The sequence below is a fragment of the Bombina bombina genome, chromosome 3 (genome assembly GCF_027579735.1).
Source record: "Bombina bombina isolate aBomBom1 chromosome 3, aBomBom1.pri, whole genome shotgun sequence".
Lineage (NCBI taxonomy): Eukaryota > Metazoa > Chordata > Amphibia > Anura > Bombinatoridae > Bombina > Bombina bombina.
Window position 1 is genome coordinate 227,071,941 of NC_069501.1, and position 24,166 is coordinate 227,096,106.

General features: G+C 36.7%; 1 protein-coding gene across 1 annotated transcript in view; it reads left to right on the plus strand.

Moving 5' to 3' along the window:
• SEZ6 (seizure related 6 homolog) overlaps positions 1-24,166 on the plus strand; it is a 639,531-nt gene that overhangs the window by 445,177 nt on the left and 170,188 nt on the right. The window lies entirely within an intron of this gene.

Sequence of the window (24,166 nt, forward strand, 5' to 3'; positions counted from 1 at the left end):
TATATATTTTTATTTATATCCAGCAGAGTGTACAAGTAAATGATTTCAATCTCCCTGCACCTCACAGGGCCAGGTAAGATTTACTATATTACACAGTAAGTACCTTAACAGCATGTAATTTTAAACAACTTTCCAATTTGCTTCCATTAAAAAAAAATGTGCACAGTCTTTTATATTTATAATTTTTGAGTCACCAGATCCTACTGAGCATGTGCAAGAATTCACAGACTATATGTATATGCATTTGTGATTGGCTGATTGCTATCACATGGTACAAGGGGAGTGGAAATATATATAACTTTGAAATTTGTTACAAAAAAATCAACTACACATTTGAAGTTCAGACTAAGTGCTATTGCATTGTCTTGTTATGTTGTATTTGTTGATTATGCAAATCTAATGTGTTGACTGGTCCTTTAAATGTATTACAGTTTTATATAATTGCACATGTCAAAGGGGGGGGCTGATCAATGGTTAAGTCAGGGGGCCTAAAATTTCTAGTGGCGGCCCTGACAACCACAGGGTAAATAAACATTACATACAATCTCACCCCAGCCCTGTTACAACCACATAATAAATAAACATTAGAGGGAAATACTTACTAATTATTTAATGAAGTACCTGCATACTGCAAACTTTAAAAGAATTCTTAGCCAGGTACCATTTAGTGTGTAATATATTTTGTTTATCTGTATTATCAGTATATTTTGTTTGAAATAGCCATCTATGTAAAATATTGTACTTTACAAGCTATTTAATAGTATGTATAGATTTAAATTAATCATAGATATGAGAGTTATTTTGTGCATACTAATCAACACTTTTATTATAAACATCCTCTTCATTCTGAGTCTTCTTACTGAATGACGGTTCCTTTAAGTGACGTCATCCAAGATGGCGTCCCTTAGATTCCGATTGTAATTCTATCAGCCAATCAGAATTAAGGTAGAAAAAATCCTATTGGCTGATGCAATCAGCCAATAGGATTGAAGTTCAATCCTATTGGATGATCCAATCAGCCAATAGGATTGAGCTCACATTCTATTGGCTGATTGGAACAGCCAATAGGATTTAACTTCAATCCTATTGGCTGATTGCATCAGCCAATAGGATTTTTTCTACCTTAATTCCGATTGGCTGATAAAATTCTATCAGCCAATCGGAATCTAAGGGACCCATCTTGGATGACGTCACTTAAAGGAACCGTCATTCAGTAAGTTGACGCTGGATGAAGAGGATGATCCGCGTCAGATGTCGTGAAGATGGAGCCGCTCCGCGTCGGATGGATGAAGATAGAAGATGCCGTCTGGATGAAGACTTCTGCCCGTCTGGAGGACCACTTCGCCTGGCTTGGATGAAGGTTTCTCCCGGCTTTGTTGAGGACTTCGGCCCAGTTGGATGAAGACTTCTGCCGCTTCCTTGAGGATGGATGTCTGGTCTTCAGAACAGTTAGTCTATCTTCAGGGGGTTAGTGTTAGGTTTTTTTAAGGGTTTATTGGGTGGGTTTTATTTTTTAGATTAGTGTTTGGGCCGCAAAAGAGCTAACTGCCCTTTTAAGGGCAATGCCCATCCAAATGCCCTTTTCAGGGCAATGGGGAGCTTAGGTTTTTTAGATAGTATTTTATTTGGGGGGTTGGTTGTGTGGGTGGTGGGTTTTACTGTTGGGGGGTTGTTTGTATTTTGTTTTACAGGTAAAAGAGCTGATGTATTTGGGGCAATGCCCCGCAAAAGGCCCATTTAAGGGCTATTGATAGTTTAGTTTAGGTTAGGGTTTTTTTTTATTTTGGGGGGGCTTTTTTTATTTTGATAGGGCTACTCGATTAGGTGTAATTAGTTTAAATATCTTGTAATTTGCTTATTATTTTCTGTAATTTAGTGTTTTGTTTTGTTTTGTACTTTAGCTAATTTAATTTAATTTATTTAATTGTTTTTAATTTAGTTAATTTATTTAATTGTAGGGTTAGGTTAGGTGTTATTGTAACTTAGGTTATGTTTTATTTTACAGGTACTTTTGTATTTATTTTAGCTAGGTAGTTAGTAAATAGTTAATAACTATTGTACCTAGTTAAAATAAATACAAACTTGCCTGTAAAATAAAAATAAATCCTAAGATAGGGTTTATTGTATAGGTAAGTATTTAGTTTTAAATAGGAATTATTTTAACTACTGACTTTTAAATACGTTAGGGATCTTGGAGGTAGAGGGTGTACCGCTCACTTTTTGGCCTCCCAGAACAGACTCGTAATATCAGCGCTATGGAAGGAAGTCCCATAGAAAAAAGACTTTACAAAGTTTACGTAAGTCGTTTTGCGGTAAGGCCAAAGAAGTGTGCGGTGCCCCTAAACCTGCAAGACTCGTAATAGCAGTGATAGGGAAAAAGCAGCGTTAGGACCTGTTAACGCTGCTTTTTCAGCCTAACGCACAACTCGTAATCTAGCCAATAGTTTATTTAGTTTAATCTCTTTTGCTATAGCCAATTATGGGCAGATAGAAATGAGATCCTACTTTGGTCAAGCAATCTGTGTGCACAGTCAAATACAAAGGTGGTGCTGACCTCCCAGGAAGGACAACAAAGACCAACTTCAGGCTCAGAGTCAGAGTGCCTCAGGATGGAAAATCAAAATAGTGAACTTTTATATTTAAAGTACAAACACCAGCTCTGTGATAAAGGAATGTACTCACAGTCGCAAGATGAATCAAAGTGGCCCATCGCAATTCTGCAGGAAACCACCTTCTCCAAAGGTCAAATTAGTATATATATATACAGGGAGTGCAGAATTATTAGGCAAGTTGTATTTTTGAGGATTAATTTTATTATTGAACAACAACCATGTTCTCAATGAACCCAAAAAACTCATTAATATCAAAGCTGAATAGTTTTGGAAGTAGTTTTTAGTTTGTTTTTAGTTATAGCTATTTTAGGGGGATATCTGTGTGTGCAGGTGACTATTACTGTGCATAATTATTAGGCAACTTAACAAAAAACAAATATATACCCATTTCAAGTATTTATTTTTACCAGTGAAACCAATATAACATCTCAACATTCACAAATATACATTTCTGACATTCAAAAACAAAACAAAAACAAATCAGTGACCAATATAGCCACCTTTCTTTGCAAGGACACTCAAAAGCCTGCCATCCATGGATTCTGTCAGTGTTTTGATCTGTTCACCATCAACATTGCGTGCAGCAGCAACCACAGCCTCCCAGACACTGTTCAGAGAGGTGTACTGTTTTCCCTCCTTGTAAATCTCACATTTGATGATGGACCACAGGTTCTCAATGGGGTTCAGATCAGGTGAACAAGGAGGCCATGTCATTAGATTGTCTTCTTTTATACCCTTTCTTGCCAGCCACGCTGTGGAGTACTTGGACGCGTGTGATGGAGCATTGTCCTGCATGAAAATCATGTTTTTCTTGAAGGATGCAGACTTCTTCCTGTACCACTGCTTGAAGAAGGTGTCTTCCAGAAACTGGCAGTAGGACTGGGAGTTGAGCTTGACTCCATCCTCAACCCGAAAAGGCCCCACAAGCTCATCTTTGATGATACCAGCCCAAACCAGTACTCCACCTCCACCTTGCTGGCGTCTGAGTCAGACTGGAGCTCTCTGCCTTTTACCAATCCAGCCACGGGCCCATCCATCTGGCCCATCAAGACTCACTCTCATTTCATCAGTCCATAAAACCTTAGAAAAATTAGTCTTGAGATATTTCTTGGCCCAGTCTTGACGTTTCAGCTTGTATGTCTTGTTCAGTGGTGGTCGTCTTTCAGCCTTTCTTACCTTGGCCATGTCTCTGAGTATTGCACACCTTGTGCTTTTGGGCACTCCAGTGATGTTGCATCTCTGAAATATGGCCAAACTGGTGGCAAGTGGCATCTTGGCAGCTGCACGCTTGACTTTTCTCAGTTCATGGGCAGTTATTTTGCGCCTTGGTTTTTCCACACGCTTCTTGCGACCCTGTTGACTATTTTGAATGAAACGCTTGATTGTTCGATGATCACGCTTCAGAAGCTTTGCAATTTTAAGAGTGCTGCCTCCCTCTGCAAGATATCTCACTATTTTTTACTTTTCTGAGCCTGTCAAGTTCTTCTTTTGACCCATTTTGCCAAAGGAAAGGAAGTTGCCTAATAATTATGCACACCTGATATAGGGTGTTGATGTCATTAGACCACACCCCTTCTCATTACAGAGATGCACATCACCTAATATGCTTAATTGGTAGTAGGCTTTCGAGCCTATACAGCTTGGAGTAAGACAACATGCATAAAGAGGATGATGTGGTCAAAATACTCATTTGCCTAATAATTCTGCACTCCCTGTATATATATATATATATATATATATATATATATATATAGAAATGTCCAGCAAAGTGCACTCCAGATCCTGCATGTATGCGCCTTGGGTGCTTAGAGCCAAAATATTAATACATCAAAACAAGCAGCACTCCAAAGGTCTTATATCCATATGTCACCTTTATTTAAGTGAACGTTTTCGGGCTACAAAGAACCCGTCCTCAGACTTACAAGCCTTGTAAGTCTGAGGACGGGTTCTTTGTAGCCCGAAAACGTTCACTTAAATAAAGGTAACATATGGATATAAGACCTTTGGAGTGCTGCTTGTTTTGATGTATATATATATATATATATATATATATATATATATGGCTAGGCGGAGGTTATCTTTCTATTTTCTATGGAAATTCATCAAACTTTAACCATTTATATTTAATAATTTAAATAAATCTAAAATCTGATTTTCCTGCAAGCAATTTAAAGAGTCAAAGTTTCAAAGAAAAAACTGCCATTTCCTATATAAAAAGAGACCTAAATAAGCAAATTATCATACATTTTATACTCTGCAACTGGTATAACAAGTTATTGGAAACATTATAAAGGAAATGCAACTTTACAGTACACTTTTACTTAAATAAGTGAATGCAGATTTATTTTCACTTAAAGGAATATTTTTTTCTTCTGTTGCATCTAAAAACAGGACATTTAAAGGGACACTCAGGTTAAATGAAATTTTCATGATTCAGATACAGCATGTAATTTTAAACAACTTTCCAATTTGCTTCCATTAAAAAAAATGTGCACAGTCTTTTATATTTATAATTTTTGAGTCACCAGATCCTACTGAGCATGTGCAAGAATTCACAGACTATATGTATATGCATTTGTGATTGGCTGATTGCTATCACATGGTACAAGGGAAGTGGAAATATATATAACTTTGAAAATTGTTACAAAAAAATCTACTACACATTTGAAGTTCAGACTAAGTGCTATTGCATTGTCTTGTTATGTTGCATTTGTTGATTATGCAAATCTAATGTGTTGACTGGTCCTTTAAATGTATTACAGTTTTATATAATTGCACATGTCAAAGGGGGGGGGGCTGATCAATGGTTAAGTCAGGGGGCCTAAAATTTCTAGTGGCGGCCCTGACAACCACAGGGTAAATAAACATTACATACAATCTCACCCCAGCCCTGTTACAACCACATAATAAATAAACATTACATACAATCTCACCCCAGCCCTGTTACAACCGCATAATAAATAAACATTACATACAATCTCACCCCAGCCCTGTTACAACCACATAATAAATAAACATTACATACAATCTCACCCCAGCCCTGTTACAACCACATAATAAATAAACATTACATACAATCTCACCCCAGCCCTGTTACAACCACAGAATAAATAAACATAACATACAATCTCACCCCAGCCCTGTTACAAACACATAATAAATAAACATTACATACAATCTCACCCCAGCCCTGTTACAAACACATAATAAATAAACATTACATACAATCTCACCCCAGCCCTGTTACAACCACAGAATAAATAAACATTACAGGGAAATACTTACTAATTATTTAATGAAGTACCTGCATACTGCAAACTAAAAGAATTCTTAGCCAGGTACCATTTAGTGTGTAATATATTTTGTTTATCTGTATTATCAGTATATTTTATCTGAAATAGCCATCTATACAAAATATTGTACTTTACAAGCTATTTAATAGTATGTATAGATTTAAATTAATCATAGATATGAGAGTTATTTTGTGCATACTAATCAGCACTTTTATTATAAACATACACATAAGTAGTATGCACTATGCTTCACTGTACTAGTAACCAGTAAAAGGTATAATTAATGATGTAACCGGAAACTAAGCTGTACGGAAACCAGCAAGCTGTTACTACTGATCTATAATCACTATCGGCTAGATTACGAGTCTTGCATTAGCCTTAAAAGGCAGTGTTGAGGGGTCCCAACTCTGCTTTTTAACGCCCGCTGGTATTACGAGTCAGGCAGGTACAGGTGTACCGCTCACTTTTTTTGCACGATTTTCGCATACCACAAATCCCTTTACGTCAATTGCGTAGCCTATCTTTTTAATGGGATTTTCCTAACGCCGGTATTACGATTGCTTGAAAAAGTTAGCGGTAGACCCTCTCCTGTCCAGACTCCTACCGCATTTAAAAGTCAGTAGTTAAGCGTTTTATGGGCTAACGCCGTAACATAAAACTCTTAACTAAAGTGCTACAAAGTACACTAACACCCATAAACTACCTATTAACCCCTAAACCGAGGCCCCCCCACATCGGAAACACTTAACTAAAATGTTTAACCCCTAATCTGCCGAACGGACATCGCCGCCACTGTAATAAATATATTAACCCCTAAACCGCCGCACTCCCGCCTCACAAACACTAGTTAAATTTTATTAACTCCTAATCTGCCGTCCCTAACATTGCTGACACCTACCTACATTTATTAACCCCTAATCTGCCGCCCCCAATGTCGCCGCTACTATATTAAATTTATTAACCCCTAAACCTAAATCTAACCCTAAGTCTAACCCCCCTAACTTAAATATAATTTAAATAAAACAAAATAAAATTACTACAATTAAATAAATTAATCCTATTTAAAACTAAATACTTACCTATAAAATAAACCCTAAGCTAGCTACAATATAACTAATAGTTACATTTGTAGCTATCTTAGGGTTTATTTTTATTTTACAGGCAACTTTGTATTTATTTTAACAAGGTAGAATAGTTATTAAATAGTTATTAACTATTTAATAACATCCTAGTTAAAATAAGTACAAATTTACCTGTAAACTAAATCCTAACCTAAATTACAATTACACCTAACACTACACTATCATTAAATTAATTACATAAATTACCTACAATTGACTACAATTAAATACAATTCAATTAAATAAAGTACAAAAAAAACCCACTAAATTACAGAAAATAAAAAAAGAATTACATTTTTTTTAAAACTAATTACACCTAATCTAATGCCCCAATAAAAAAATGGGGCAAAACATTGCCCCAAAGTAATCAGCTCTTTTACCTGTAAAAAAAAATACAATACCCCCCCAACATTAAAACCCACCACCCACACACCCAACCCTACTCTAAAACCCACCCAATCCACCCTTAAAAAAACCTAACACTACCCCCTTGAAGATCACCCTTCCTTGAGCCGTCTTCACCCAGCCGGGCACAAGTGGACGTCCAGAGGGGCAGAAGTCTTCATCCAATCCGGCCAGAAGAGGACATCCAGACCGGCAAAAGGCTTCATCCAGGCGGCATCATCTATCTTCTTCCATCCGGAGCGGGTCCATCTTGAAGACATCCGACGCGGAGCATCCTCTTCCATCCGACGGCGACTGAAGAATGAAGGTTCCTTTAAGTGACGTTGGAATTAAGGTAGGAAAAATCCTATTGGCTGATGCAATCAGCCAATAGGGTTGAAGTTCAATCCTATTGGCTGATCCAATGAGCCAGTAGGATTGAGCTCACATTCTATTGGCTGTTCCAATCAGGTTTTTCCTACCTTAATTCAAATTGGCTGATAGGATTCTTCATTCTTCAGTCGCCGTCGGATGGAAGAGGATGCTCTGCGTCGGATGTCTTCAAGATGGACCCGCTCTGCTCCGGATGGAAGAAGATAGAAGATGCCACCTGGATGAAGACTTCTACCGGTCTGGATGTCTTCTTCTGGCCGGATCGGATGAAGACTTCTGACCCTCTGGACGTCCACTTGTGCCTGGCTGGGTGAAGACGGCTCAAGGTAGGGTGATCTTCAAGGGGGTAGTGTTAGGTTTTTTAAGGGGGGATTGGGTGGGTTTTAGAGTAGGGTTGGGTGTGTGGGTGGTGGGTTTTAATGTTGGGGGGTATTGTATTTTTTTTACAGGAAAAAAGAGATGATTACTTTGGGGCAATGCCCCGCAAAAGGCCCTTTTAAGGGCTATTTGTAATTTAGTGTAGGGTAGGGAATTTTATTATTTTGGGGGGCTTTGTTATTTTATTAGGGGGATTTGATTAGGTGTAATTAGTTAAAAAAAAAAAATTCTTTTTTTATTTTCTGTAATTTAGTGTTTGTTTGTTTTTTGTACTTTAGTATATTTTATTTAATTGTATTTAATTGTAGTTAATTGTAGGTAATTTATGTAATTAATTTAATGATAGTGTAGTGTTAAGTGTAATTGTAACTTAGGTTAGGATTTATTTTACAGGTAAATTTGTACTTATTTTAACTAGGAAGTTATTAAATAGTTAATAACTATTTAATAACTATTCTACCTAGTTAAAATAAATACAAAGTTGCCTGTAAAATAAATATAAATCCTAAACTAGCTACAATGTAACTATTAGTTATATTGTAGCTAGCTTATGGTTTATTTTATAGGTAAGTATTTAGTTTTAAATTGGATTAACTTATTTAATTGTAGTAAATTTATTTAGATGTATTTAAATTATATTTAAGTTAGGGGGGTGTTAGGGTTAGACTTAGGTTTAGGGGTTAATAAATTTATTATAGTGGCAGCGACGTTGGCGGCGGCAGATTAGGGGTTAATAAATTTAATATAGTTGCAGCGACGTTGGGGGGGGCAGATTAGGGGTTAATAAATATAATTTAGAGATCAGCGATGTTGGGGGCAGCAGATTAGGGGTTCATAAGTATAATGTAGGTGGCGGCGGTGTCTGGAGCGGCAGATTAGGGGTTAATAATATAATGTAGGTGGCGACGATGTCGGGGGCAGCAGATTAGGGGTTAATAAGTGTAAGATTAGGGGTGTTTAGACTCAGGCTTCATGTTAGGGTGTTAGGTGTAGACATAACTTTTATTTCCCCATAGGAAACAATGGGGCTGCGTTAGGAGCTGAACGCTGCTTTTTTGCAGGTGTTAAGTTTTTTTTTTCAGCCAGCTCAGCCCCATTGTTTCCTATGGGGAAATCGTGCATGAGCACGTTTAGCCAGCTCACCGCTGACTTAAGCAACGCTGGTATTGAGGTGAGATGTGGAGCTAAATTTTGCTCATTGCTCACTTTTCTGAGGCTAACGCCGGCTTGAAGAAAACTCGTAATACCAGCGTTGTCTTAAGTGAGCGGTGAGAAAAAAAGGCTCGTTAGCACCACACAGCCTTACTGACAAAAACTCGTAATCTAGCCGTATGTCTTTCAAATACAGATTCCCTCTTACTTATCACACAGCTGAAACAAAACTGTATCTACTATTGCAATCTATAGAATCTTGCAGTGCAAAAACATCTTATGTATGTGCATTGATTTAAGGCTTCCTTTTTTTAAGCCTTACTAATCCATCCCAGTAGCCTGGATTTGATTTTCTTTTTGAAGACAACTGCTCTATAGATGCAGTATCATAGGAAAATATGGAAAACTGCATGTAAATCCATAAGAAATGAGCAATTCACAGGCTTTTTAAGGGGAGTCTTGCTGAGTTTTTTACAGACTTTCATGAGGGCAACAGATACACATAAGTGCAGAAAGAGAAGAAGTCTGCCAGAAATTAACAACAACAGCTCAGTGACTTATTATACCTTTAAAGGGCATCATTTTCAATCACTTACACGTTCCAATTCATTAGAGCATATCATTGTAAGGCAATCAACCCTGCACTACTGTGTGATTAAAACCCCAAAAGAAGTACAGCTTGGGACCCATAGAGGACTGCTGAGTGGAGGCCAACGCTGATCTAATCAGCAGCACTAGGCGCAAGGCTTGGATGTGAATTTAGCCCTCTCTATTTGATCAGCCGTGGTTTCCGCTCTGGACCAGCAGTGCTCTATGGGTCCCAAGCGGCGCCTCTACTGTGTGTTTATCCCATTTGCAGGAGTTCTACACACAGAAGGGCAGGGTCGATAGTGTTAAATTAAAATGCTCTAACCTAATATGGCCCTTTAACAAAACCTTTTTTAATTCAAAAATATTTCTGGCATATTCTCTCAATGATTGTCCAGCACCTATGCTTACTAATAGGGCAGGAGGCAAATGATCCCAATGGCCCTGTACCACAGCCCCCCAATCCAATAATAAATACAACAATAGCTTCACTTTAAAGGGACAGTAAATTCATGATTCATATATGGCAGGCAATGTTAAACAACTTTACTTAAATTATCTAATTTGTGTTGTTCTCTTGGTATCATTTGTTGAAAAACATACCTAGGTATTTTCAGGAGCAGCAATGCACTACTAGGAACTAGCTGCTGATTGGTGGCTGCACATATATGCCTGTTGTCATTGGACTGGAGATAAATACTGCATAAGAGCATGTCATTGTTATCATTACTGATGCTAGTTAACCCTCACAAAGGTTCTTAAAAACCTGTTCCTAAAAATGTAGAAAGTGTATAGAACCTGTTCCTAACATTTAGAAACTGTAAAGGTTCTGTATCATAGAGAAATGAGAGAACCTGTTGCTAAAATGTTTGAATCGGTAGCTCTCACATTACAAGTTGAAAGTAAAAAGTTTTGCTTGCATGCTAACCCAACACACACGAAAAGCCGAAGATAGAATATCACAACCGCGTTAACATGTTCCCCCATAGAAGTCAATGGAGCAAGAAAAGTGTGGGGGGGGGGGACAACACCCTACTTGCGCGCATACCTGATCGCATTTTCTCAAGTGCACTGACCTGACATGAAAATATGAATATTTCATATTCCAACGTTCTTCATATAGAAGAATATGTTCTATTTATTCATAAATACATATTTCTATATATATGTGATGTGTTTTTTTGTAAATGATATATCTATACATATATAAATATATACAAATATAAATATATATATATTTATATATATATAGGTATAGATATATACAGATTTATATAGGAATATCTATTTAAAAATACATATAACATATCCCCCTATGTGCAGAACAGTGGAATGTGAAATATTTACAGTTAACCACTTTATTAAATATGAATATTGCATAGATATCTTTTACATGTTTTCAGCGACATAACTGCAAACGACTCCAATGCACTTATATTTATGAATATATGTGTGGGCAAATGTTTTTATGTGCTTATATGTGTATATATGTCTGTAAGTACATATATACACACATAAATACATTAATACATATGTAAACAGATATAAACATATACAGGTAGCCCTCAGTTTATGCCAGGGTTAGGTTCCAGAAGGAATGGTTGTAAATCGAAACAGTTGTAAATTGAAACCCAGTTTATAATGTAAGTCAATGGGAAGTGAGGGAGTTAGGTTCCAGGCCCCTCTCAAAATTGGCATAAGTACCACCTAATACATTATTTTTAAAGCTTTGAAATGAAGACTTTAAATGCTAAACAGCATTATAAACCTAATAAAATAATCACACAACACAGAATATATAATTAAACTAAGTTACATGAACAAAAACATTTGCTAAACAGCATTATAAACCTAATAAAATAATCACACAACACAGACTTCACTTGCATTTTTCTGCAAACAGTTTTTTCTATGCATTCCATTCTGGACTGATTTATAGACAGGAAGATCTTGTTCCTTTGCAAGCTGCTCGATAGCTCAGGTCTGGTTAAACTGATTAATTTCAGCTTGCTTGGCTTGCATATCTTTGCTGCAACACAAGCGGACAGCTCCACCTACTGGCTATTTTAAGCAATGCACTGCTTCTCAATGCTTTTCAATAGCAGTCACATGACTGAAAAAAAAGGTTGTTATTCTGAAACGGTGCAAATTGAACCGTTGTAAACCGAGGGCCACCTGTATATATATATATATATATATATATACACACACACACACACATACATACATATACATCTTTAGACATGTTAAAGCCCTTTGCCTGCCTTTTTCTTTTCTAACACCCGAGACCTCATATCTTTAATCCCTTAGAACTATTTTTGTGCAATATTTTATTTAATTAGATCGTGTTATGCGTGTAAGTGTACTTTTAAATGTATATTTTTTTTTGCTTTGCGAAACAGTTAACCAGAGCTTTGAGGTCACGGTAATTATTCTAGCACAAATAGCGACTGCACTCACGCATTCACATTTACTTTCAACTTGTAATATGAGCGCTACATCCAACGCACACAAACATCTGAGATCAACCTGGTATCAATCTGTTAGCGCGCCACTCGTAACCTGGCCCATAGTTACCTAGAATTAGTAACTTAAAGACATGTTCTAATAAAGAACATGTAGTTTTTGTATTAGAATGTTTCTCCCCCTGTATTATATGACAACCATCAGCTAATCACAGAGTCATATACATATACACTATGATATCTTGCACTTGGTGTCTCAAAAAGTGTGCATATAAAGTCTCTTAAAACTGCACACACTGTCTGAATCAGAAAAGTTTTACTTTAACATCGCTTTAGCTAGGATGCTGAACTGAATCTTTACCCTAATTTACCCAGGCTCTGTAAATACTGCAGGTAAATAATCTGATTGGCTTTGGAACAGAATTACACCTTCTAACCGGTTGTTGTGATTGTGGCTCTCATACAGTTCTCATCAGCACTTTTTATTTTCTCGAGATGGAGCTGGATTGTGGTAGACCTCTGTTCCCTCGGCAACAATTCTCTGACAAGTGAATAGGGAAATAACAGGTTGTACACTTTATTACTGTTGGAATATATTTTAGGACAAGCTTTAAGGAGTTTTAGTTTGATCCTCAGGTCAAGCTGCACTGCTAGACAAATGAGACAGATGAGATATTTTGGGCTTCTGTGCAGTAAAGTACTGTTGCGGCCAGCTGTCCTCTAGTGCCATCTGCTGTTCAGAATAGGTACTGTTACAGAAATCTTTCGCTGTTCCCTACTAGTTTTTTTAAAGGGACATGAAACCCAAAATTTTTCTTTCATGATTTAGATCACTGTTTTTCAAACATGTCCTCAAACCTCCCCAACAGGCCAGATTTTGAGGATATCTGAACTACAGCACAGGGGAAATAATCAACTGATTAGTAAACATGGCTATTTTCATTGCTCTCACCCTGGCCTGTTAGGGAGGTTTGAGGACAGGTTTGAAAATCAGTGATTTAGATAGAGGATACAATTTTAAACAACTTTCCAATTGATTTCTATAATCAAATTTGCATCATCCTCTCGGTATTGTTTTAGGAGCAGCAATGAACTACTAGGAGTTAGCCGAACATTTCCGGTGAGCCAATGACAAGAAGCATACACGTGTATCCACTAATCAGCTTCCAGTAGTGCATTGCTGCTCCTGAGCCTCCTAGGTATTCTTTTAAACAAAGGATGCCAAGAGAATTAGAGAAGATTTTTGAGTTTCATATCCCTTTAAGTGCTTGCAAAAAAAACATTCAAATCACATAACTACTGGGTTTTCTAGTGAGTTTGCACATCGCTCTAGAGCCAAAACTAGCAGATTCCATGAATAAACACAAAAGTACAACAATAATTTGTACAATTGCAAACCTAAATACAATGCTGTACACAAAAGTACAAAATACAGATTCTACCAAATCTAAACATATTACATTTAAATAACTGAGTGTAAACACAAACTTAAAATACCAAAGTGAATGTCTAAAGCACTGTTCTCAAGCCTCCCCAACAGGCCAGGTTTTCTGGCTAACCTTGGGTGAGAGCAAGTAAAATGACTATGTGACTAATTTGCTGATTATTTCACCTGTGCTCCAGTTCAGATATCCTCAAAATGTCGCCTGTTAGCGAGGCCTGATGAGAGGGTTTGAAAACAAGTGGTCTAAAGTGAATAAAATACAAAACATAAATGTAATTAAATACTATTTTCAACCGATAAAATTGTATTGGTATTTCTCTCTTCTTCACCATAAACATCCCTGTTGAGATACAGCTATTTTTCACTTTTTATGTACCTTTAAGTACCGACATCTGTTTAGTTAATTTATGTCAGTGGAGAGATTTTTTTTTTTTTTTTTAAATTTGACTCCCTTGATGGCATGACATTATTTCATCATTGGTTGCTGAAACTATTCCCAATAATATTTAACAATTATTTAATCTAAATAATTTATTTAAAATGTAAAAAATAGTTACAGATTTTAAAATAACACTTTAAGGAATCTATCACCTAGATTACGAGTCTTGCGTTAGCCTTAAAAAGCAGTGTTGAGGGGTCCCAACGCTGCTTTTTAACGCCCGCTGGTATTACGAGTCAGGCAGGAGAGGGTCTACCGCTCACTTTTTTTCTGCGATTTTAGCATACCGCAAATCCCCTTACGTCAATTGCGTATCCTCTCTTTTTAATGGGATTTGCCTAACGCTGGTATTACGATCGCCTGAAAAAGTGAGCGGTAGACCCTCTCCTGGCAAGACTCCTACCACATATAAAAGTCAGTAGTTAAGAGTTTTATGGGCTAACGCCGTAACATAAAACTCTTAACTAATGTGCTAAAAAGTACACTAACACCCATAAACTACCTATTAACCCCTAAACCGAGCCCCCCCCCCCCCCACCATCGGAAACACTTAACTAAATTGTTTAACCCCTAATCTGTCGACCGGACATCGCCGCCACTTTAATAAATGTATTAACCCCTAAACCCCCGCACTCCCGCCTCGCAAACACTAGTTAATTAATAATTACATTGTAGCCATCTTAGGGTTTATTTTTATTTTACAGGCAACTTTGTATTTATTTTAACTAGGTACAATAGTTATTAAATAGTTATTAACTATTTAATAACTACCTAGCTAAAATAAGTACAAAAGTACCTGTAAAATAAACCCTAACCTAATTTACAATTACACCTAACACTACACTATAATTAAACTAATTACCTAAACTACCTACAATTAATTACAATTAAATAAAATAAACTAAATTACGGAGAAAAAAAACACTAAATTACAGAAAATAAAAAAAGAATTACAAGAATTTTACACTAATTACACCTAATCTAATCCCCCTAATAAAATAAAAAAGCCCCCCAAAATAATAAAATTCCCTACCCTATACTAAATTACAAATAGGGCCTTTTGTGGGGCATTGCCCCAAAGTAATCAGTTATTTCACCTGTAACACTACCCCCTTGAAGATCACCCTACCTTGAGACGTCTTCACCCAGCCGGGCACAAGTGGACGTCCAGAGGGGCAGAAGTCTTCATCCTATCCGGCCAAAAGAGGACATCCAGACCGGCAGAAGGCTTAATCCAGGCGGCATCTTCTATCTTCATCCTTCTGGAGCAGAGTGGGTCCATCTTCAAGACATCCGACGCGGAGCATCCTCTTCATCTGAGGCCGACGACTGAATGACTGGTCCTTTAAGTGATGTCATCCAAGATGGCGTCCCTTGAATTCCGATTGGCTGATAGAATCCTATAAGCCAATCGGAATTAAGGTAGGAAAAATCCTATTGGCTGATGTTCGGAGCGGCAGATTAGGGGTTAATAATTATAATGTAGGTGTCAGCGATAGCAGGGGCGGCAGATTAGGGGTTAATAAGTGTAAGATTAGGGATGTTTAGACTCGGGTTTCATGTTAGGGTGTTAGGTGCAGACATAAAATTAATTTCCCCATTGGAAACAATGGGGCTGCGTTAGGAGCTGAACGCTGCTTTTTGCAGGTGTTAGGTTTTTTTTCAGCCAGCTCAGCCCCATTGTTTCCTATGGGGAAATTGTGCACAAGCACGTTTAGCCAGCTTACCACTACCGTAAGCAACGCTGGTATGACAGTGAGATGTGGAGCTAATTTTGCTCAACGCTCACTTTTCTGAGGCTAACGCCGGCTTGCAGAAAACCTGTAATACCAGCGTTGGCTTAAGTGAGCGGTAAGAAAAAAAGGCTTGTTAGCCCCGCACTGCCTTACCGACAAAAACTCGTAATCTATGCGTATGTTTTTTTAAGCTGTGGAGAATGTGGTGTTCTTAAGGGGTGAAACAATGCTCCATAGTTTTGATGATTTTATGACCTCTTAATTATTGGTGCTCACCTTACATACTCTGTTTTTATAACTTTGGGCAGGGGTGTAACTACAGGGGTCTCTGAGGTCTCAGTTGAGACGGGGCTCACACATCTAGGGGGCCCATATGGCCTGCTGTTAGTAGTGGCATTGCTGAGAAGTGGGCTGGTTGGAACCAGGCAACACAGGTATCATGTCTGGCCTCTATTGTGCCCCCTTTTAAATAGGGGCTTACAGTGTAAGGAAAGTTAATCGATTTGCCTTTACAAACATGGTACCAGGGTTTCCAAGATGGCTGCCATAGTGTTGCTGACACAATATTTGTACAGGAAGATTGTGGAAGTATAATTTGGCCTGGTCTAATCAAGGGGGAAGGTTGACTCACAGCCTTATAGTAGTAGCTCTTGCTCCTTTCTGGCTACTGGCTCAGTGCTAATTGCAAGCAGCCAGAAAGAGAGTTATTGAAATTGGGGGCCCTGCCACCACCTTTGCCCTGGGGCCCATTTAAGTCTAGTTATGCCCCTGACTTATTTGTTATGGTGTAAATAAGAGTTCCAGGTGAAGTGCATCATATTTAAGAGAATGTTGTGTATCATTTAATACAATTTTTATTTTAATTGCTTGTAGACTCTTCCACAAATGAGTATCCCCTTCTATCCCCAACCCATACTTAGACTATGTACTCTAGGGTTTGGTAAACTATTTTAGGACCAGCTTTATTTCTAATTATTGATTAACTACTTTTTTTTCTCTTAATCTTTATTTCTTTCTTAATATGTTTATAGGATTTAAAAACCATGGCAGCGATTTATCTAAAAGGAAAATCTTTCTCATAAAAAATAAGTCTTTATTAGACTCTGCTGTGTATTACATTATGCCTCTTTGTAATTGAAAACTTACAAGCTTTAAGCAAATGTGTTGACATCTAATTATCAAATTCAAATACAAAGAAAGCACCTGTCTGATAGTCTTTTGTTGAATTGTGGGCAATATTTGGAAGATTTTGCTATAGATATAACAATTTTCTTATAACAAAAAAACGGGAACATAGTTTCTTAATTTTAAAGGGACTGGCAAAATGACGTAGAATCCTACATTTTGTCTAATATCCCCATGGTATTCATTGGTTATTAGCATTATAAATGCATTTGACTGGAGGCATGACTTAAATTTCTCATAACCCCATTAATTAAAAGTGTATGCCCTGGGCAATTCATATACTTAAAGGGACACTGAACCCAATTTTTTTCTTTCATGATTCAGATAGAGCATGTAATTTTAAGCAACTTTCTAATTTACTCCTATTATTAAATTTTCTTCGTTCTCTTGCTATCTTTATTTTAAAAGCAGGAATGTAAATCTTAACAGCCAGCCCATTTTAGGTTCAGCACCATGGATATTGCTTGCTTATTGGAGGCTTACATGTACCCACCAATAAGCAAGCATAACCCAGGTTCTCAACCAAAAATGGGCTGGCTCCTATGCATCACATTCCTGCTTTTTAAATAAAGATAGCAAGAGAACAAAGAAAAATTGATAATAGGAGTAAATTAGAAAGTTGCTTAAAACTGCATGCTCTATCTGAATCATGAAAGAAAAAATTTAGGTTTAGTGTCCCTTTAACATGTTTGTAGCCAATTTTGCCATATCATTCATGGAGCATACATGCATCTATACAGGAATATTGCTGCTACATTTAGTGAAAGACTATGTCTACAATATAAATGTATCCCTTGAATTGAGTATATTTATAGTTACTGCTTATTTTATATATTACAATTAAATTAAAGTCAAATTTAACATTATTATTAGGTTAATATTTTTCTGGATAATAAATGCTTGGTTGTGAAGCCTTCCGTATTTACATTCTTAGACCTTTACAGCTCAAGACATGGGCAAAGGATTGTGTCTAATCAGGAATCCATTATTAAAGAGTTTGAAGGTACCAAAGTTCTTTGTTCTCTCTGCATAAATATTCCAAAGTGAGAGAGATAGCAAGTTTCCCTTCTTTTTTTTAGAAACAACTATATTGTTTTCTGAATTGCTGGAAATTACTGGTGAAGTCTACATGTAGAATATTAAACATGGCACCAAAAGACAAGTTAAGGGGCAATTAACTTGATTTATTCTAATATAAATTGCAAGATTTCAGGTTTTAGCGATTGCGCGCAGGTTAAATCGCTCTGGTATTACAAGTTGAAAGTAAATGTGACCGCTTGAGCACAATCACGAGTTAAGCTACAATGCAGTTAAAGTTTGTAAAACGCTAGGATTTACAATTGGAACATGGCAGAATGCTATATTGCTGAGAGCTGACATTTCCAAGTGGCGCCAAAGCAGATATTCCATACTGCTATTGGCTAAGAGGTGGAAATATCAACTTTCAGCAAAATAGCGTTCTGTCGTGCTGCGCTTCTAACAAATAAAGGAGCTTTCAGCATAAAGTATTTTATACTTCATGACTGAAAGTCCCCTTTATTTGTGCAAATTGTAAATCCTTGTGTTTCACAAACCCCATTAGAGGTACAGAAGAGTTTGTGTGGATAGGCTAAGTTCAGGAAAGGGTTGGACTAGAAAAGGGATATAAGGGGGTGGGCTGCTGTAAAAGGTGCTACCTTTTTCTGAAGCTAACTTGCAAGGAGAAGTTCCCTCCCTCTCCTCTATGTTCAAGATGAGTAGTCGCAGCTTATTTGGTGGGGGCAGGGTGCCTGCCTTGTGGCTTTGTAGTTTTGTGAGGGTACCTCCTGGTTGATCAGGAGAGGTTTATCTGAGGAAAGCAGTTCCTGTTTTGAGATCTTGAGGCTGCTAAAGGTTAAGCTCTGATATGGGATTTGATATGGAATTGTTATTTACTGTTATGGTTGATATTTATTTTTAATAAATATGCAGCCTTTATAACTCATGCTATATGAGTAGGTTTGTTTTTATTTATGCATACTGCCTATTAAAGGGGTCGTGTAATTTAACTTTGAAAATTTATATTTTTCTTAATTCCATTGTGTTTCTTTAGAGCACTGGTTTTGAAACCTGTACTCAGGCCTCCCCAATTGACCAGGTTTTCAGGATGACCTTGGGTGAAAGCAGGTAAAATAACTATGGTTACTAATCAGCTGATTATTTCACCTGTGCTCTAGCTCAGATAACCCCAAAATGTGACCTGTTAGAGAGGCCTGAGGTCAGATTTGAAAACCAATACTTTAGAGTAATGGGCCTATCCATGTTGGAACATCACGGTTACATTGTACGGAAGCATTGGGCTCACAAGAGCACGCTTTCGTTCTCATGCCGTGAGACACAGCATAAGAAATAGTGCAGCGAAATGGGTAACTTGCACAGCGATGGGCAGCAAATGTAACTATATATTTCTATGCTTATATACATATATATTTATATGTTAATATGTGTATATACACATATTAACACATAAATATATATGTTTATAAGCATAGACATATATATTTACAGGGAACACACTGTTCCCATAGACCACAATGTAAATGCACTTTTCAGTGCCGTTTTTTTTTTCTAACACCCCACCATCGCCAACTTTAGCCCCCAAAAATTGCTAAGTGTAGTTTTTTTTTTAAAAAAAAGGAAAAGAAAACTAAGACTTAAAGGGGTACTAAACCCATTTTTTTTTATCACGATTCAGATAGACCATGCACTTTTAAGCAACTTTCTAATTTACTCCTATTAAAATGAGCCAGCCTATTTTTGGTTCAGCACCCTGGATAGTGCTTGCTGATTGGTGCATACATTTAGCCTCCAATCAGCAAGCTGTATTTAGGTGCTGAACCAAAGATGGGCTGGCTCGTAAACTTACATTCCTGTTTTTTCAAATAAAGATACAAAGAGAACGAAGCAAAATTGATAACAGGAGTAAATTAGAAAGTTGCTTAAAATTGCATGCTTTATCTGAGTCATGAAAGTAAAAAAATGGGTTCCGTATCCCTTTTTGGGGGCAATTGGGGGACATTTTGAAAATTAACCTTAGGTCTTACCTCTGGTTAATTTTCTGGGCGCTAATTGCTACAGCAAGCTTGAGGTAGCAAAAAACAGCCACATTTAATGATTGATTATCTATTACACACCTGCAAACGGGCAAATTTGCCCATTTGTGGCACATGTTCATTTAGCACTTCACTTGTAATCTAGCTCTGTGTGTTTAATCTGCTGCCTGTAGTGGGTTTGGATGATGCACAGTTACGTGAATCCTCTACAATTTTCTGTGCAATCTAAATCCACTGAATGTATAAAAGATCAGTAGGTGTATTATCCCATAAATCTACTTCCTGTCCAAATCACATGTTGTTTGCAACTATTAGATGATTGATATAACTGAATTAAAAGTGAATTTTATTGAGCACATTAAAGATTTAGATTGCTAAACTCTTAACAATATTATGGTTTACAGCAGAATAAATGTGCTGTAGCGGATTGTATTGATGCAAGGTAATATCTGTAGACAATGTTTATTTCAAATTTGTTTTGTGTTGTTTTTTCAATTTGTAATTGATGTTTTTTGAAAACTCAGTATTGGTATCAATGCTACAGAGGTCTGTCACTAATCTATCAGATGCATATGTGTGTCTTGGTTCTCCCGAGATAACTTAATAAACAACAAGCATTTTTCATTGCTTTTTTCCAGCTTTCATCTGTCTAGTCCTGTTTCAGTTTTTGCCGTGTTGTTCTGTAAATGTGATGGAATTGAAAAAGCTTCCCACAGGTTGCACATGGGCAAATATTCTTGCAGATGTTTATTCCGCGTTCTGCGCTTCGCTCTGCAGAGAGAGTAATGAGAGATAAGTCGCCTGTGAAGAGACAGGAGCGTTGGAACTGTAAATAATGTTTTGTGATTACTTCTCACCTCTCCTCTTCCTCCTCTCTCACTGTGAGCTGTCTCCCGTCTTGCCTTGCTATCCATTGTGTCTCAGAGACAAGAGGCGCAGGAGGAAATATTTTATGGGTCCCATTAGGGAAGCAGCACGGCTAATTTATCAAGCTGTGAGTTAATGAGTGGTGCCAAGCACCTAGCCCCGGAAATCCATCGCAAGATGGAGATGGGGCATTATAACTTTATTTCAGCTAATTCATCACTTCATGCAGAAGAGCATCTAGCTGCGCGGCACACTCACCTAGTTATATTGTAAGATTTCTGCCCATCCTACTGAACTATATGGCTTACAGACATATATGTTTTCCTTTACATAAAAAAAAACTCGTTAAAGGCTTTTTAAAAGGACAAGAAACCTATTTTTTCTTCTTTCATTATTCAGATAGAGTACGCAATTTTAAGTAACTTTGCAATTTACGTCAATTATCAAATTATCTTCATTCTCTTGGTATCCTTTGTTGAAGGAGCAGAAGTGCACTACTGGGAGCTAGCTGAACATATTGGGATAATCAATGACAAGAGGCATATACTTGCAGCTCCCAGTAGTGCATTGCTGCTCCTGAGCCTACCTAGGTATGTTATTCCACAAAGGATAACAAATGAAATAAAAATCAAATTAGATAATTAAAGTATAATGGGAATTGAATTGAAATTACATGCTCTATCTGAATCATTAAAGTTTAATTTAGACTTTACTTCCTCTCTTGAGGTTGCTGGGTGCATTAAAAAATATAGCCCAGATCAAATGTTTAAAGGACCAGTAAACACAATATATTTGCATAATCAACAAATGCAAGATAACAAGACAACACAATAGCATTTACTTTTAATTTCAAATGAGTAGTAGATTCTTTTCTAACAAATTTCAAAGTTATGTATATTTCCACTCCCCCTGTACCATGTGATAGCAATCAGCCAATCACAAATGCATATATGTATAGTCTTTGTTCTTGCACATGCTCAGTAGGAGCTGGTGACTCAAAAAAGTGTAAATATAAAATACTGTGCATATTTTTTTTTATTGAAAGTAAATTGGAAAGTTGTTTAAAATTACATGCTGTATCTGAATCATGGAAATTTAATAAAACCTGAGTGTCCCTTTAACTGTGAAGCTTGTGGACAACTAAGGTCTAATTGTGTGAATGTTAATTTATGATTGTGATTAAATGATTAAAATATTTAACATTTTAATGATAATTTACATGAAATATGAAATTGTTGATAGTAAACATAATGAACTGTTTGGTTAAGTGAAACAAACTTCATTCATACACATTAGACAGTCATCATCCGTATCAAACTAATTACTCTACATGTTTTACTTTCTCATTGATTGTTTTTCTAATTTACTCCTATTATCAATTTTTCTTTGTTCTCTTGGTATCTTTATTTGAAAAATTAGGAAAGTAAGCTTAGGAGTCAGCACCCTGACTAGTGCTTGCTGATTGGTGACTAGATTTAGCCACCAATAAGCAAGCGCAACTCAGGTTCTGAACCAAAAATGGGCCGGCTCCTAAGCATACATTGCTGCTTTTCAAATAAAGATACCAAGAGAAGGAAGAAAATTTGATAACAGGAGTAAATAAGAAATTGCATGTTCTGAATCATAAAAGTTTAAATTTGACTTTAGTGTCCCTTTAACTAACTAAACTAATTACTTAATCAAACAGTCAATGATCACTGCCCAGAAAGAAAGACAACTGTTGCCGTTGCAAACAATATCAGAAGTCTGCGGTGCAGTATAAAATTTAACTCGAGTCCAAGCAGTGATTAGCAACACCAAGTAACGTAGTATAGAACATAAATCTGCAACAAACTGCTACAAAGTCAATAATGTTTCAACGGCAAATCTATTGAGTAGTAACAGAATCTTATGTTGCATGACGTATACTCTCTGAAAGTAAAGGTACCTCTAAGCTTGTATTTCCCTCTGTTATTATATTTGTATCCACTGTGCAATGATGAACTATGCTGGCATTTTAGTAGCAGTTGACAATCACAACGTTAAGGAGAAATTTAAAGTCAACCAATTGAATAGTTTTCAATACATTTTTTTTTTCAACACTGTCAATATGAGAATAACTGGATGACTGAATGGATAGAAGCAATGATTTTTGTTCACTGCTCAGTAATTTTGGTACTTATGTTTGGTATGTAAAATGAAATGTAAATAAAAAGTTTTTCAAATTGTTCTATTGTTCTATGTGTGATGAAAAACTCACTTTTATTAACAAAATGTATCTTTTAATTATATTTTTATTAGCTAATTGTTTCAAATTTAATATTGTGATTATGAAGTTCAATAAATTACAGAGGATTTTTTTGAGACATGCAAGTTGGCTTTTGGTATTGTTAAGTTATGTTGTTAATTGTAATGTGATTATAGAGTTCAAATAACTGAGTCATTTTATTTATTTATTTTTAAATTGGATGTACGCAGTTGTTGGTATGATAATACTGTAGAGAGAGAGAGAGAGAGAGAGATATTGGCGCACATCCATTTTCAAAAGCACAACATATTTTTTGAGCTGCTGCAAAAAATTGCCTGCAAACAACATCAAGGAACAACTATTCTTTTTAAATAGAATTGGGATCTTAGTCACACAATATGGCCATATTTTGCTTAGCCAGTCACCACTTACAAGGTGCCCCAATATAGACTGGTCCTAACACTACAGTCCTTTGCCACAGTGGGCTGAATCATTCCTGCTTTTACTCTTCATAATAGAATGAGACTCCCTGGCTTAATATACACTACTCTATTACACTGTCATGAGCACACCTGAGCTTGGGTGGGGTGCTTTAACCAATGGGAGATGGTCAGTCTCTCTGATTATGTTTTAATACAAATGCAAAATTTGGTTTTGCACACCTTACAAAAAGTTTATATACACATCTTTGGGAGTGCTGCCAATATGACCCAGTAATTACACAAAAAGGTATTGGCGCATATCCATTTTCAAAAGCACAACATATTTTTTGAACTAGACACAGAAAAGAAAGGGTATACAAGGCGCTACT